Raw genomic sequence first — 16,547 nt, forward strand, 5'->3', positions numbered from 1 at the left:
TACATTTCGGCGAACCCTGACCTTTCAGTCAGGAATAACCACACCAGTTTATTGCAAAGTTAGTGAATTTATTTCCCTATATTAACAAAGCTAGCACAATATAGATGTGTCTCAACACCAAATGATAAACATAAATGAACATTAATAGCTGTCCATAGCGGCGAAACAAGTGTAATCTATGTAGCATTTGAATCACAAGGCATTCGATGATAGCAATGCAAAGCACTAATACGATAATCTGTAATGAGCTAATTGCATACATTTAGTCAGCATAACAAGATCTCAAATTGCATCGTGTGACATATGGAATCCTCGTCTAACCTCAAATTAGCATCTGCATGTGGGACTTCATGCAAAAACAATTTAGCAACATTAATTTAGAAAACTCCTAACTAGGGATCTTATCAAAATCAGCAGTTGGTTACCTAAAAGAAACACAATGCAATTGTACAATTTCCTTTCATATTTACCAATTACGATCAGCATACAAGGAAGTCTTCGTCTCACAGGTACCGTTTCTCGATCAGCATGGGTACCATTTTCGATCAGCATGGGACGGGGCAAAGGGGCAGGGGTGAACGGGGCAATTGCCTCACGGCGGCAAGGTAAAACTACTACTTCATGCAAAGGGATCAAATCAAAGTTAAAGTCTCTAGGGCAAGAATCATTTAAAGTCTCTTTCTCTCGATTTGAGAAAGCATCTAAGTCTCTCAAAATGGCGTCGCAGCAAAGTGGGCCATAATAGCTACGAAGTCAAAATGGTGTAGTGTCCGATGATAGAGAGCTCTAGTTTCCTCTCGTGCACCTGGGTTTTATAGACAACAGTCCGAATCCAGTAGGGTCTCCATTGGAGGGTTCATAGGTTAGCTTCAAATTGTCCAATCAAAAACGACAGTTCTCAAGCTTTTACTTAAGCATACATTATCCTTGGAGATGGGTACGCATATCGCAACATTGTCTACCAATTAGCTCACTTTCAGAGCCTCCATTGTCCGCACCTGCAAGTCGACCTTGAATTAAAGAGAAAATATGCCAGGCTGGCACGAAACTTTAAGATAAGCATGTGAACGGTTTCTGTGGAAAAGTACAGCTTCAAGCAAAATACACGTTTATTAGCACAGTGGAAAAATACGAGCACCTAAACCGTGAGACCGGGCAACTAGGCCAAAGCCTCCGCTAAAGTAATGCTAAGCTAAAGCATTTCAAACAAGCAAATCGTAGCACACGTTTATGATTATGTCAGATTAGTGCAATTCTAATACACCACGTTATATAAAGCACGCGTATAAATGATGGCAAACTACTCTGAGGGCACATTTTGTCCCCGTACAATCTTTATTAGTTCGGTTAATGTCACACATGATTATTTCACACTACGTTTATGCGATTAATAAATGTAAGACCTTCATATTCTGCTTCATCAATCCCTCCTCTGATGACTACTTGTCATCACACAAATTAAGCCCACAAATTTTATTCCATTAAAATTCTGTCAGTTCCCTTTTCCTTTTAGTTCCCCTAGTTTGCGCTTTATATTCTTCTGCCATTCTTTTCATAATTTTCTCCTCTTTTCTTCTTTTAATTCTTTCCATAATCATTATTATTCCCCTTTTTATTCCCCAAATTCCAAACACACAAATTATTACTATTAATATTCCTTCTATTATTTTCAATAATATTCCATTCCAAATTCCCCCAATCCAATGTTCCACTGAAGCAAGTCCCTTTCCAACCTTCTCCCACACTCCTGGTTCTTTAAATTCCTTCAAATCTGCACTCTCTTTTGTTAGATTAGCAAGCATAGTTTTAATTTTCACACTATTGTCGGGTATATAGGTACAACAGTGACGTGTACCAAGCATTTTGCAAACACCTCCATCCTTTGCTAAAAGAATGTCTAAAGCAAGCCTATTTTGAAGAGTCATGGCTCTTTCCGCTGCAAGTTCAGCATCTATCAGGATTATAGCACCTGAAAACTTTGTCAACATGTTATCCACTATTGTAGACAACTTTCTTATTTTGATGGAATTCAACACAACTCCCAATGAAGGAATCATGGCTCCAAATATATCACCTACCACAGCAGCTGCGGTCTCTCTTTTCTGGATACGATGGGATCCAGATGTCTTTTGAATCATCGATACGTCATCCAGTTGATAAACTTTTGGGAACACTATACCCAAATAACATCTCCCCCACCATCCCTTTGGAAGACGATGATAGGCATTATACCCACAAATGTAATATACCCCTGGAATGACAGGGTCAAGTCCGTTCATCATGAATGTCCATTTGGCCTTAAAAATAAACGTATGTTTACACTCACTCGCTCCTACAAAAATATTGTCATAATAAGATTCACCTCGATATATACAAAATTTCCCTACATGCCAAGCATCTAAAGCTATTTTCCCTTGTGTCTTTATAGCAGCAAAATCATAATTATCTACTGAAGTCCTCTTATGTAACTCCTTTTCTAATTTCGCCTTCATTTGTGCCCTTCTATCATCTGTGCGATCTAAAAAGCTTATTTCTACAGCAGAAACTGAGCAAGTAAGGTTCTCCCTATGAGCATGAGCCGTTTCAAAAGGTAGCATTGGCTCGAAAAATTCCCTCATTATTTTAGCATCCCAATCTTTAGCAGTCTGGCTTAGCTGCGCTATTATAGGAACATAAGCAAAGGTAACATCATAATTCGAGTAAAAATACTGTATGTTAGTTTGACCATAAAACCTAGACATTACTATACTACATGTAATCCCATATGTAAGAGGCATGTGGTGATAAGTTACCCCTTCCTTTACTGATGTCGGTATCTGTGTACACACATAACAATCTTTCACATCCATAGTCTGAACCTACTCTGTTAGCAAGCGATAGAAAACGTTATACGAAAGCTCTTTCTTATCGTGCAAGAGCCTCTCATCCAATGCTAGTCTTTTCAATGGTGTTAGTTCAGTGACAGTAACAGGAGCAAAAGTAGAAGCCTCAATATTCTCACTCTCACCCTTTCCATGCATTCCAAGCACAATTGCCATTATTATTATTACACATGTAATTACCAAACCTATACACACATATTTACAATATTTCTTTCTATTATTTTGCATAGCGTACCTAGTCATGATCTGTATAGAATCAGAGAGCTAGAAGCACCTATAAAAGAAACGATTTAGCAATTCAGTTACAAAGCTGAACGAGCGCAATGTTCACACCGTCTTCTTCAAAAGGCCAGTCACTTATCGGTTAGCAGCATTTGTCTCAATTTGGCAATAACTCAGTCTTTATCTGTTTAGCAAGTCTCATCCGGTTTAGCAATGTGACGTTAGATCGCAGCAAGCAGTATCATTTACTATTCTTTCAATCGACAGAGTCTATGAAACTTTTCTTTTCTATTGGTATCTCTTCTTCTTCTTCGTTCTCGATGCTTAGAGATACAAACTCGTCAGTCCAATCATCATTGACTGCATATGCCCATTCAGGACCGGAATATCTCCTGTTTGGTATCCTTTTCCTTTTCAATTTTGCTTCTCTTTTCGACTCTGCTTCGCTGGTACTTTCCTCTTTTGTCAAGTCTTTTTCCTCACTTGACGATTGTTCCACGACAGTCACTTCCTTTCTTTTCTCTTTCACTTTCGGCCTTCCTCCGTCGTTCAAACTTTCTTTACCCCTTTCTTTTATCGGTGAGATACTTAGTCTCCTCTTTGCACCATGTCCGTTTGATGGACCTGCTGTCTTTTCTGTGGAAGCTTGAACCTTTACGTTCTGTTCTGCCTCGTTCCCTCTTTCTGGGGAATCAATCACGTTCTCTTTTTCCTTTTCTGTATCGTCTGCTTCTGGGAAAGCCCTCCTCTGATCAGGCTCTCCTGCCTTTTCACCTTTTTCGAGCCCTTCGTCACCGTTACTTTCTTCAGGCTCTTTATCACTTTCAGCTGCTTCAGGCTCCTTGTCACCTTCAGCTGCTTCAGGCTTTTTGCTACCCTCAGCTGCTTCAGGTTGTTTGTCACCTTCAGCTTCTGCGTCGCTGTCTGAACTTTCTCCTTGGTCTCCCCCAAGCGAGTTGGTGTCTTCGTCCTCGGAGAATATCTCTTTCTCTCCCGTTTCTGCCTGTTCATTTTCTGTTCGGTTCTGCTCTGTCTCAGCACTCAGCACTGCTTTATCAGGCACTGGCAGTTTCAGCGCTTCAACTTCCTCATCTGTGGGACACAACACCTTCTTTGTGTGACTGGCGTGAATCCAGTTGGGAACCCCCGCACACTTCACAGCGGTAGTTGTCGTCAGGATCACTTGGAAAGGGCCTTTCCAACGGGGTTCCAGACACGACTTTCTCACGTGCTTCTTTACCACGACCCAGTCACCTGCTTTCAGTGCGTGTCCTGGACCTTGGATCGGTGGCAAGGTGGTCGCTTCCACCAATTCTTGTGCTTCCATGTTCAACCTGACCCTATTCATATAGTCTTCTCCTTTCCCACTGGCTGAACTTTGTGTGGAATTTAGACTGTTGAACCATTGTGTCAACTGTTGCGCATTCACCCCCATCAGCGTGGCATTCACATCGACTGCCATTGATGGTTGAGGCAACTTTTCAGTGTTCGATGTTAAGGGTATTATCAGTGGGGGGCTCGACCTCACCAGTGTTGACTGAGCACATATGGGACTAAACTCCATCAAGGACCCAGACCCAGTTGGCTGAGCCGCTATCGGAGTTATCCCTGGGGCGTTTTCTATGCACCTCCTTTCTGTCCCATTCTGCAGCATTGGTCCCTGACTGCTCATACCTAAGTTAGGCTGATTATACAAAGGTACCGGTGGACCTACAGTAATGGGTAGTGATATCGCATCTGGGTTCTGTCCATTTCCCATGTTCTGTGGCATGTTCATGCCCACACCATGGGTCATCATTGCCGGCATGCCCATCTGACTCCCCGTCATTTGAGCATGTGCGTTTCCTCCCTGCATCTGTTTCTGGGGCAGCATAAACTGAGTTGATTCAGCTTGTGCCATTGTTGGGTTGTAACCATTCTGTCCTCCCCTTACAGTTGGGTCCATAATCATTCCTGCACCGTTGTCACTGCTGTAGTACCCTGGCATTTGCGGCTGATAATTTTCTGCTGGTTTCAACACGGGCACATCTGGATATATTCTCCTAACCTGCGGTATCTGCGGGGTGAACAACAAACTCTGGTCCTTAGATCCCGATGACGCTCCTGAACTCTGGGTTTCACTGTTCTGTACCGATGCCGGAGGGGCAGAACTGGTACTCGGACCTTGTCCATTCTCCGCATTAGGTGGTGGACTGTCGTTCAGCAATTGCATTATCAACTCCTCATCCTCTAACTCCTCTTCTCTTCTCAACTTTTCCTCGTCCTCTCTATCCTTGGAACACTTTCTGTCCGTCTTACAGGTAGCTTTCTTACCTGACTCCTCTCCTTCCTTAGCAATTGCGGGGAACAATTTTATCCCCTGCAATACATCTGACCTCCACACCTTCTGTGCATTATCCCACCTAGCATCCGCAAGTGTCTTTTCTACCTTCCTCATCCTTGTTTCAAACTTATTTTTCTGTTGCTGTCTAGCCATTAATTCCCATATTGCTAGAGCCTCAAACTGGGCTGGCCTTGGAGGCACCTTCATGTCGTACATCGTGAATCTCAAATTCTCTAGAATCCTTATATTGAATGTCCCATGTATCGGGAACGCTACGCTCCCATGTTTCTCTGTCAACTTGTGCCATTGCTTTAGCCAAAGGCACGAAGCTACCCCCTTCTCTTCCATTACAATGTAAGCTGGTGTACCCTCGGGTGGCGTCTCCTCTCCTACACTCGCTTTAATGTAAGACTCCCCCTTCATCGCACTCCTGAATGCTTTAAAGAATTTCATTTTCTCGTCTTTTATTTCACAAAGTTTGTAATCAATAGGTGACTTTAATTCCCGGAATACTCTTCGCTTGCCTTTCCCCTTCCAATCGAGTCCCACGGATTGCGTCCAATCCGTGCGCGACCCTTCTCTGCAACCAACCTATCCCAGCGCGGCTCCTAGTGACGTCACACTCACACACACTGCGGCTGACAAAGCCTCGCGGCTAGTCCTCCTTCATTCACCTCTTTTCGTAACAACTTCTTGCATATGTCGCGAGCTACCAAAAAAATAAAACAGATCTGTCGGTTTACTACAGGAAGGGTAACACAGTCGCTTCAGGACCTTAGGGACCTTTCACTAGCCTCGGCCGCTATTCCGTCTTTCTCAGTCCCCACGTTCGCAAGCAAATCTGACCCGCAGACCTACTCTCAACTTGTCAATGATCTGTTCTAGTGCACTTAGAATCTTGCCAAAGCCCGAAGTCGAAGTTTCTTTCACTCCCTAACACACGTACCGACTCGTTGACCACGCCCGATCAACCTACTAAACCGCCCAGACCACAACATGGATCAACATACTCCGGAGTCTCTTGACCTCGCAGGGCCCGTCTCAACAACAACAACCACGTGGACCTTTTTATGCACAAAGCGCCACACGCACATGAAGTTCGACGACTTCCCTACTCTCACACTCGGAGCCGCACCTCCGCTATTTCCATGAAGTTCGACGACTTCACTACTTCTACACTCGGAGTCGCACCTCCGCTATCCTGAAAAAGAAAAAATCCTCGCAACCTTTTCACACACCCTGCGGCAATAAGCTGTGCAAGCGCAAAACCCTAACATCACTCATACCATCACTAGTACCGCCAACGCTGTTTCCACACCTCCGTTCTCTCCATCCGCAAGCTCCGAGATCCCGGGAAAGTCGCGGTGGACCTAGCCCATCATCATTCTGTCAATCTGTTTTACCCAAGAAAATCTAATTCAACTTGTCAAGTGGGGTCTCAAAATGCGTAACTGTTAATTCAACACCATGTACTTTAAGAGTACAGGGTCCCAAAAGACGAAACCGTCCTCTGCTATCATCTACTGATAGAGCGGTCCGTAGTAATAATTTACCTGTGTTCGGACGCTCTTTAGGCCGATGAATCTTTTGACTTAGTGGGAACTCTCTGTACTCCCAATCAATCAATTTCCTCTAATCAATAATCAATAACGGACATAGGCAATACCTTGATCAACATAACACTTAACAATTAATCCAGAATACATTTCGGCGAACCCTGACCTTTCAGTCAGGAATAACCACACCAGTTTATTGGAAAGTTAGTGAATTTATTTCCCTATATTAACAAAGCTAGCACAATATAGATGTGTCTCAACACCAAATGATAAACATAAATGAACATTAATAGCTGTCCATAGCGGCGAAACAAGTGTAATCTATGTAGCATTTGAATCACAAGGCATTCGATGATAGCAATGCAAAGCACTAATACGATAATCTGTAATAAGCTAATTGCATACATTTAGTCAGCATAACAAGATCTCAAATTGCATCGTGTGACATATGGAATCCTCGTCTAACCTCAAATTAGCATCTGCATGTGGGACTTCATGCAAAAACAATTTAGCAACATTAATTTAGAAAACTCCTAACTAGGGATCTTATCAAAATCAGCAGTTGGTTACCTAAAAGAAACACAATGCAATTGTACAATTTCCTTTCATATTTACCAATTACGATCAGCATACAAGGAAGTCTTCGTCTCACAGGTACCGTTTCTCGATCAGCATGGGTACCATTTTCGATCAGCATGGGACGGGGCAAAGGGGCAGGGGTGAACGGGGCAATTGCCTCACGGCGGCAAGGTAAAACTACTACTTCATGCAAAGGGATCAAATCAAAGTTAAAGTCTCTAGGGCAAGAATCATTTAAAGTCTCTTTCTCTCGATTTGAGAAAGCATCTAAGTCTCTCAAAATGGCGTCGCAGCAAAGTGGGCCATAATAGCTACGAAGTCAAAATGGTGTAGTGTCCGATGATAGAGAGCTCTAGTTTCCTCTCGTGCACCTGGGTTTTATAGACAACAGTCCGAATCCAGTAGGGTCTCCATTGGAGGGTTCATAGGTTAGCTTCAAATTGTCCAATCAAAAACGACAGTTCTCAAGCTTTTACTTAAGCATACATTATCCTTGGAGATGGGTACGCATATCGCAACATTGTCTACCAATTAGCTCACTTTCAGAGCCTCCATTGTCCGCACCTGCAAGTCGACCTTGAATTAAAGAGAAAATATACCAGGCTGGCACGAAACTTTAAGATAAGCATGTGAACGGTTTCTGTGGAAAAGTACAGCTTCAAGCAAAATACACGTTTATTAGCACAGTGGAAAAATACGAGCACCTAAACCGTGAGACCGGGCAACTAGGCCAAAGCCTCCGCTAAAGTAACGCTAAGCTAAAGCATTTCAAACAAGCAAATCGTAGCACACGTTTATGATTATGTCAGATTAGTGCAATTCTAATACACCACGTTATATAAAGCACGCGTATAAATGATGGCAAACTACTCTGAGGGCACATTTTGTCCCCGTACAATCTTTATTAGTTCGGTTAATGTCACACATGATTATTTCACACTACGTTTATGCGTTAATAAATGTAAGACCTTCATATTCTGCTTCATCAAACTCAACTACCAAAGGGGCATCTATCAAGTGGGCACAAGTTCCCCTGTGCAAATGAGATACTGCCTCATTTGAGGTGCTGATAACTTTTCAATAATTTGCGACCTGTCAAGAATTTACAGAAGGATTCCTGTGAGATGCAAATCCATTTATTACTGTAGATATTTCCACTGCGAGTGCAATAATATCCACAGTAGTAAGTCTAAACCAAGGAGAAGGAAGGGGACGGTTGAATGGGTGGTGGATTTAGAAGTTTGGGAATACTCACAAACATATCATTGTGGGCATTTCTAAATCTCCTCTCCTTCTAGGATGGAAATGGGAATGAATCACCCCCAGATCTGCGGGAGGGAACGGGCTTTCTCCACAGGGGAAAATGTGTTCCCCAAAAAAGAAGAGCGTGCTTTCACACAGGAGGCTACTATTACTCTTATGAAGAGATCTCCACTATGGACTCATATGACAGTCCCAGAAGTACGTCCCAAAAATCTGCATAACTTTTAAGACGTACATCTGAGAATATTTGTTCATAGAAAAAATTCTTTAAAGTACATTCAAGCATACATTTATGATAGGAGAGAGCAGAAAGCTGACATATTCATACAGAAGCACTCACACACTTATGTGCTGTCTAGCCCCAACGCAAGCTCCCATGTGCCATATTGCAAGGGGGTCTCCATTGTGGGCTGGATTGTTTTTGTGCAAGAATGCTCACATTCCTGCACAAAAACTATCCTTAGAGACATAGTGCTCTCTCTATGTGTGCTGCACAGTGCAACAGACATGCAAAGCGGAAAACATTAGGAGACATATTCTTATTTCAACTTGTTACACTGCTCTTGGGTAGTCACACCATTTTGGTGCAAACCCAGGTTTACAAGACTTTGTGAATCTGTGTTTGCTTGAAAACACAGGAGAATGGAGAGGAACCCCCCCGATGCTCTTCCCATATAACACCTACTGGATGCAAAATAACATAAGGAAGAGCTATGCACTGAGTTGCATTAGTTTGAATTTACTGAACCATGCTAACCTACACAAAGTAGCTTTGCAATGAATAGTAAATGCCAATATTCATCTTGGACTCCTCATTATCCATGATCCAAAAAGTCAACGCTATCTCCTCCTCCTGCTTCAACACCCTCCACGTGCTCCGAAAGATCTACAAATGGATCCCCACTGAAACCAGAAGAAGAGTCACCCAAGCACTTGTAAGCAGCAAACTGGACTACGGCAATGCCCTCTATGCAGGAACCACAGCCAAACTCCAGAAGAGGTTGCAATGCATCCAGAACGTCTCCTCACTCCTCATCCTGGACATCCCCCGCCACTGCTACATCACAGACCACCTGAGAAACCTGCACTGGCTCCCAGTCAAAAAGAGAATCACCTTCAAACTCCTCACCCACGCTCACAAAGCACTGCACAACACCGGACCAGAATACCTCAACAGACGGCTCTCGTTCTACACCCCGACTCGGAATTTCTGCTCTGCTGACCTCGCAACCATCCCACACATCCGCAGAACTACAACCGGCAGTAGATCATTCTCGCACCTCGCCGCCAAAATGTGGAACACGTTTCCCACCCACCTGCGCCACACCAAAGACCTCCTTACCGTCAGGAAACTTCTCAAGACCTGGCTGTTTAGCATTAGCAGCACCTTTCCCCCTTCTCCCCTCTCCCCCTCCTCAGCACCTTGAGACCCTCATGGGTGAGTAGTGTGCTTTACAAATTCCTGATTGATTGATTGATTGAATAAAGTATTTCGTCTGGGCTGTGCCACAAAACTGACTCAGCCCGACACAATATCATAATAAATCTGGGCCTATACTCAATCTTACCACCTGAGTTTGGATAGCCCAGGGATTACTTTTCTCTTCCCAATCAACCACAACCACGATCTACTATATTATGAAGCCCATCTACTGGAAACTAAATAATGTGGGCAGATAATGCACTTCCCTGGGAAAATAATGAAATCCATTTGGAGGTTTGGTGGAGCCAGCCTCTTCTGACAATCCAAAGTCTCACACACATAGCCTTTGACATGGATGCCCGTGCCCTCTCGGTCATGGCAGCCTCAAGGCACACCCACTCTGCTAAAGAAAAGGGCATAGATCTGATGCCATTTTATTCACTTGTCTACATTTTCTCTTTCTGGCATCTATTTAGTACTTACCCAAATCACACATATCCAGAGAATCTCTGAAAATATTCTGGAAACTTCAGACAAGATTACTACCTTCTGTTATTCAGATAATGTGCATCTCCTAGTGTTGAAATATTTTAAATGCAGCCAGAACAGAACTATATATATATATATATATATATATATATATATATATATATATATATATATATATATTTGTTTTGAGAACAGATTAAACCTCTTGGGGTATATTTGCAAGCCCCTAGAACCACCGGAACATCACTTTTTGTGATGCTCCTGTGGTGCTGTGCCCTGCGCCATATTTACAAGGCAGCGTTAAGCCACATTATGCGGCTGAACGGTGCCTTGTAAGTATGCCCCCGATGCAGTTTTCGGTGGCAGAGGGGTGTGCAATGAGTGTTGCTTTGAGAATACCCATACAACACCCACTGCTTTTTGACACTGCCCCAAATTTACAAGGAAATGTAAACCTGAGTCAGTGACAAAAACTAACGAGACCCCCGGGGTGGTGTTAGCATGGTGCAATGAGAAGAAATACTTTTATTTCTCCTGGTTTTTAGGTTGAGCATTAGCGTTCGACGTGTTGTATACTTAAGTATACTTATACTGTGAAGAAAAGCTATTTGATTTGTTAGTTGCAGTGTCCTTCAAAAATCCTTGCTTGCTAGTGGTCAGTTCTGCCTCCTTGTCCTGCCTTTTTTCACTTTGGGAGCAGCACAAAGTACTGTGTAATTACACTATGTCCTGTTTATCTCTTCTATAAGGGACTTTGTTTGGCATTTGCCTGTTTCACCTCAACAGTGTTGGTGCTTGTTCAGTCCCTCCTTCCCACCAGCTCCCTCTGCAAACATAATAAAAACAGAGGGGGGCTTTTCCAGGGCCAGCTCGCTCTCACTCTCTTCCTCTTGTTATTTTCAGTCTGTTTGGCAATAAAAGTCCAGTCAGTAATTTACAACGCTAAGAGCTCTAACTCGAGCAAACACGACACCATTGCATTCCAAATGCTTGTTTTTTCTTGTAATTTTCTTTGTTTGGCAAGAAAAGTATGGTTAGAAGTTTACAATGCTAATAGCTCTAACTTGAGCAAATGAGAGACCAGTTGCATTGTTTTATTCTTGCTTTCACTCTGCTTTCGAGGATTATCAGAAGCATCTTTATATGAAAAACGCTTCGCAAAGGCATGTGCATACTCAGAGCTCGTGAGGGAGCAGCATTTATCCTCCCTGAGAGAGGAAGAGTCACGTCATTCAAGCTGATCCTGAGCTGGGATAATGACAAACAATAACAAGGTGTTTTGTTTTCATGGGTGTCCCTTTTTGCCCTGTAGCGCCCTAATTTTGTGAATTTTTTCCACTTACTTTGCGAACGCACGTTGGTCTTCTAAGTGAGGATGGGGCTGTGTTTGTTCTATTCCTTATCCCACATCTGGCCCCCTCACTCTTGTTTTACAATCCTGCCTCCACTGCTTGCAAGGTTACAAACGAAGCGGAGGACAGTTTGATTGAGAGCGCTCCCAGCTCCCTCGTGAGGAACAGCTTAACATTTCCCTGCGCGCTTTCATCAGATGTGGAAGCCGGCGCGGCAAGAGTTTACAGGGTGTTCAGGGGCAGAGGGAATCCCGGATCCTTGGACCACTCTGTACGGCAGTTGTCTACCTTTCTGGTTATGTCTGTTATCTTCAGTTTGCTGTTCCCATGGAGGGTACAATACCAACACATCGAGACAAAACAAAAACTGATTTTGGAATCACTGATAATTGTCTTACAAAATGAAATCACTTCTAGAACTGATTACATAAATAATATTTAAAGGGTCTGTGTGTGTGGGTTCGCACCTTTGTGTGTGTGTGTGTGTGTGTGCTTTATATGATTTGTGTTTGGATGTGTGTTTATATGGTTTCTTTGTGTGCCTGTGTTTTGCGGGGGTGTCTGTGTTGGAGGGAGAGGGGGCTGCTTTAGTTTATCATACATTATCACAGCATACACAAAAAAGACATCATTGACATAGATGCCAACATGCAGACTATTCTCAGCCCTCACGCCCCGTGCTAAACAAAGGCATACAATACCACACCTCTCTTATGTTAAGATGGAAAGGGCTTGTGTATTTATTAACAGCGAGTATTTGAACGCACATTGGGCTGTGTTTCATGTTCATTGCTGGTGGAAAGAGGAATACAGGATAAAAAGCTGGCACAGCTTTGAAAGATGCCATACAGACCTGAGTCCTGCATCCTCCAGGAAGTGTGCTCTACGAACCTTCAGCAATAATCAGTGCTCAGTGGGCCCCTCAGGCCTCTAAGCCCCCGGGCCACTGCACCTGCTGCACACTGGAATCTACTCTCCTTTTGGATTAAGTCAATGGCACAATATTCACAAACCCCTGAGGAGCAATGGGGGCATGCACACTCCGCAATCACTCCAGTGGGCACTAGAGGTGGGCGACTCTAGGAACTAAAAGAAAGAGCAAAGCCAGAGCCGAGCCAAGAGTCTAGCTTAGCTTTAAGAGCCCGTGCACCACGGGTCATGTAAATAGTTTAACGAAAATTGATCCAAAATATGATGAACTCACTTCAAAACCCAAACAACTATATTTCATTAACACACTGAAGGTGTTTCACATTAGCACATCGATTATATCAACATATTGATAGGCACTTATTGAAAGCGATAATTTTCATGTCCCCCACCCTGGTTTAGCGTGTTTTTTCACTTGATCAGATTTTTTTCAGCCAAATGAATGTCGGCATAGGGACAGATGATTTCCCACACAAAATTCAAACATGTTTGTCAAAAACTCCATAGTTACTTATATACTCTTTTGATCTGTAGTGTTTTGTAATTGTTGCTGAACACAATTTTTAGGTTGACCATAGCAGCGCGCAAACATGCTGTAATTCACTCTAATATAGCATAGAGTAAACATGATAGATAAACGACTAACAATTAGTCAAGCCTGTGAGTTTCCTTTTTACTGTGTTTATATTTAATTCGTTTAGCACCAAGAAGATTTGGTTACACAACACATTGTAAGAAATAACATTTGAGGACCAGCTGAATGTGAATTATGTGGAACTTAGTGAGTTGTTTGTTTCATAAGGTGGTTACTCGTTCTTGCCGCGCCCGCTTCGAATGTAAACAGAACTGCTTCAGTTATATGCAGTTCCAATGGAACTATGTGCAAGAAAATACCAAATTATGCGCCAGGGTTGACCACTTTATATGTCAAGAAAAGTCCAGTTATCAATTTACAAAGCCAATAGCTCTAACTCAAATAATTGCGAGACCTATTGCATTGCAAATGCTTGTTGATTTTTCTATGTGTGCTGCAGAAAGGGGAAACACGTGGGAGCGCCATATTTTTGTAAATACGGCGCATCCATGCATTTCCCAAGTGACGCAGCGTAGCGCTGCCAATTTTAGCGAAGCACTGCTCCACTTTCTTGTAAATATGCCCCTTAGTCTTCTACGCTTTGGAAAAATAATTTAAAAAGCGTTTTTTTTATAGCACTTTACACCGAAGCCCATGCTAACTCTACGCGTTATGCATGACATGACAGCTGCTAATTTTAACCGACCTCTCAGGAATGGGATGCTGAGGCGACCCTGCAAGAATTATGCGCGTGGTTTGAGACACAAAACATGTCAGAATCTAGGGCTTGCTTAATGAAACATCTTGCACCTTATTGAATGTACCAGAACCAGTGGAAACGAGTAGGTTCAATTCAAATAAACTGTGTTTCAAGAAAGATTGACAGTTATTAGTAAAATCTTGCTGAAGCCATGATCTACATATGAGCGCTCAAGGTTATATGATACGACACACATTATTTTGAAACATTGCAAACTTTTACATTACAAAACTATACCAAGGAATCAAAATTAACACTAAAACGTAAGTAATTTTTTTAAAAGATATTAGGCATAAAAAAGCAAACAATATTGATTTTTTGACGCAGAAAGGCTTGTTGAATCAAAAAAATCAGCTTGCAGTTAAACATGAAGACCACTAGAGGGAACTCTCCCTCCTAATATAATTTAAAGTCACTTGAGTCCTTTCGGATATAATGATGGCTACGGTCAATATGATGCGTCAGTGACAACAGAAGAAAGTGTTGGCCATACAATAAAGACGATTTATTAAAAATGGCAAAGATAGAATATCATGGAATGACGATTGTAAATCACAAAATGAGCATCACAGACTGTGAGCCAAGACAACCTAATTTTTTTGCGGCAGAAAAATATATTAAAAAGGTAAAATACCAAAGAAACGCCATATTTAAGAATGGGTGCATTACCCTTGTCTGGGTGTGATCGCACAAAAAACAAAAGTGATGCAGCGAGACAGAAGCCATGCACTCCTTTAATGGAAACTGAGTCCCTTGCCCTGTGGAAGCACTCACGGGCACTGCGAAATGATCGTGTAACTCGAGAAATGGAGAGGTTGAAAAAATTATAATAACGATGGCAAATGTGACTACTAAGGAAAGATAGGCAATCAACAATTCAAAATAGAATGACTAAATAGTCGTGAAAACGGCTGAAAAAACTGGCAATTCAATAATATTAATAGCAGACAAAGAGAAGTTTATTGGTGAAGTCATGAGACAGCTACGTGATAAAACCAACTATAAGAGCCTTGAAAAGAATCTCACTAAAGATATTGATTGTAAATATGGTGAGCGTCTTGTACGCTGGCAAGCACAACGGCTTATAAAAGAGGATGAATATACATACATCAAGACAGGTCACCAGGTGACACCAACCACAAACTTCTTGGCCCAGGATATATACAACGCTTAACAACCCATCGGGCGACCACTCGTCTCAGCTGGCGGATCATTATTTAAACAGACATTACAATACGTTGATTGTTACTTGGCACCGTTGGTCAATATTTAAAGCTCATGCATTAAGCCCACTGATGACCTTTTATGAATTCTGAACATTATCCACTGACAGAAAGAATTCCAGCTTGTAACAATAGATGTAATGTCTTGGTATACATCAATCTGGCATGAAATTGGGTTTAAACCTAGTGAATTAATACTTAATAAGGGAGACCTGGAACATTCAAAATATTTATCAAAATGATAGAGATTTACCTCAAGAACTATATAATTATTTTAAATCATCAGATATTTGAGGATGGTGGGAAAAAGAAAATTGCTTGGGGAAAAGGAAAGCAGAAAGTTCGGTGGAGAAATTTCTAATGAAGATTGTTATCTGGACACCATATATAGACGACATTTTATTATCTGGCACAAATCGCAATAATAATTTCAATAACATTTTGGCATCTTGAACAATAATAAATGTGGTTTTAGATTTACATGCACGATCCGTAATCAAAAGGTTAAGTTCTTGACTATTTTCGTCTATGTAATGGATGGAAAATAGAGAGCACCCTTTGGCGTAAATAAACTGTTTTAGAAATGGGGTCTCTAGTTGGCAGAGGAATACACCCTTGTCCAAGTAGGGAACCACAAACCTAGTCAGGGTAAGTCACACACAATCCAAATAATCCTGTGCCCACCCTCCGGTATTTTAGCGCTGAGAAATGAGGCTTAACTTAGAAGGCAATGTGTAAAGTATTTGTGCAATAAATTATTTAGTAACACAGTGAAAACACCACACAAATACACCACACATGTTTAGAAAAATAGATAATATTTATCTGAATAAATTAACATCAAAAAGACAAAGATTCAATAAGCACACATTGAAATATCACTATTAAAAGGTTTAAAACAGTCTTAATCCTTAGAAATAAACAGTTGTCTCTCTGTTACACACAGTACCTTGTTTGCATAAAAAATACCG

General features: G+C 41.9%; 1 protein-coding gene across 1 annotated transcript in view; it reads right to left on the reverse strand.

Moving 5' to 3' along the window:
• GRK3 (G protein-coupled receptor kinase 3) overlaps positions 1 to 16,547 on the reverse strand; it is a 1,092,546-nt gene that overhangs the window by 74,114 nt on the left and 1,001,885 nt on the right. The window lies entirely within an intron of this gene.

The sequence above is a fragment of the Pleurodeles waltl genome, chromosome 11 (assembly GCF_031143425.1).
Source record: "Pleurodeles waltl isolate 20211129_DDA chromosome 11, aPleWal1.hap1.20221129, whole genome shotgun sequence".
Classification (NCBI taxonomy): Eukaryota; Metazoa; Chordata; class Amphibia; order Caudata; family Salamandridae; genus Pleurodeles; species Pleurodeles waltl.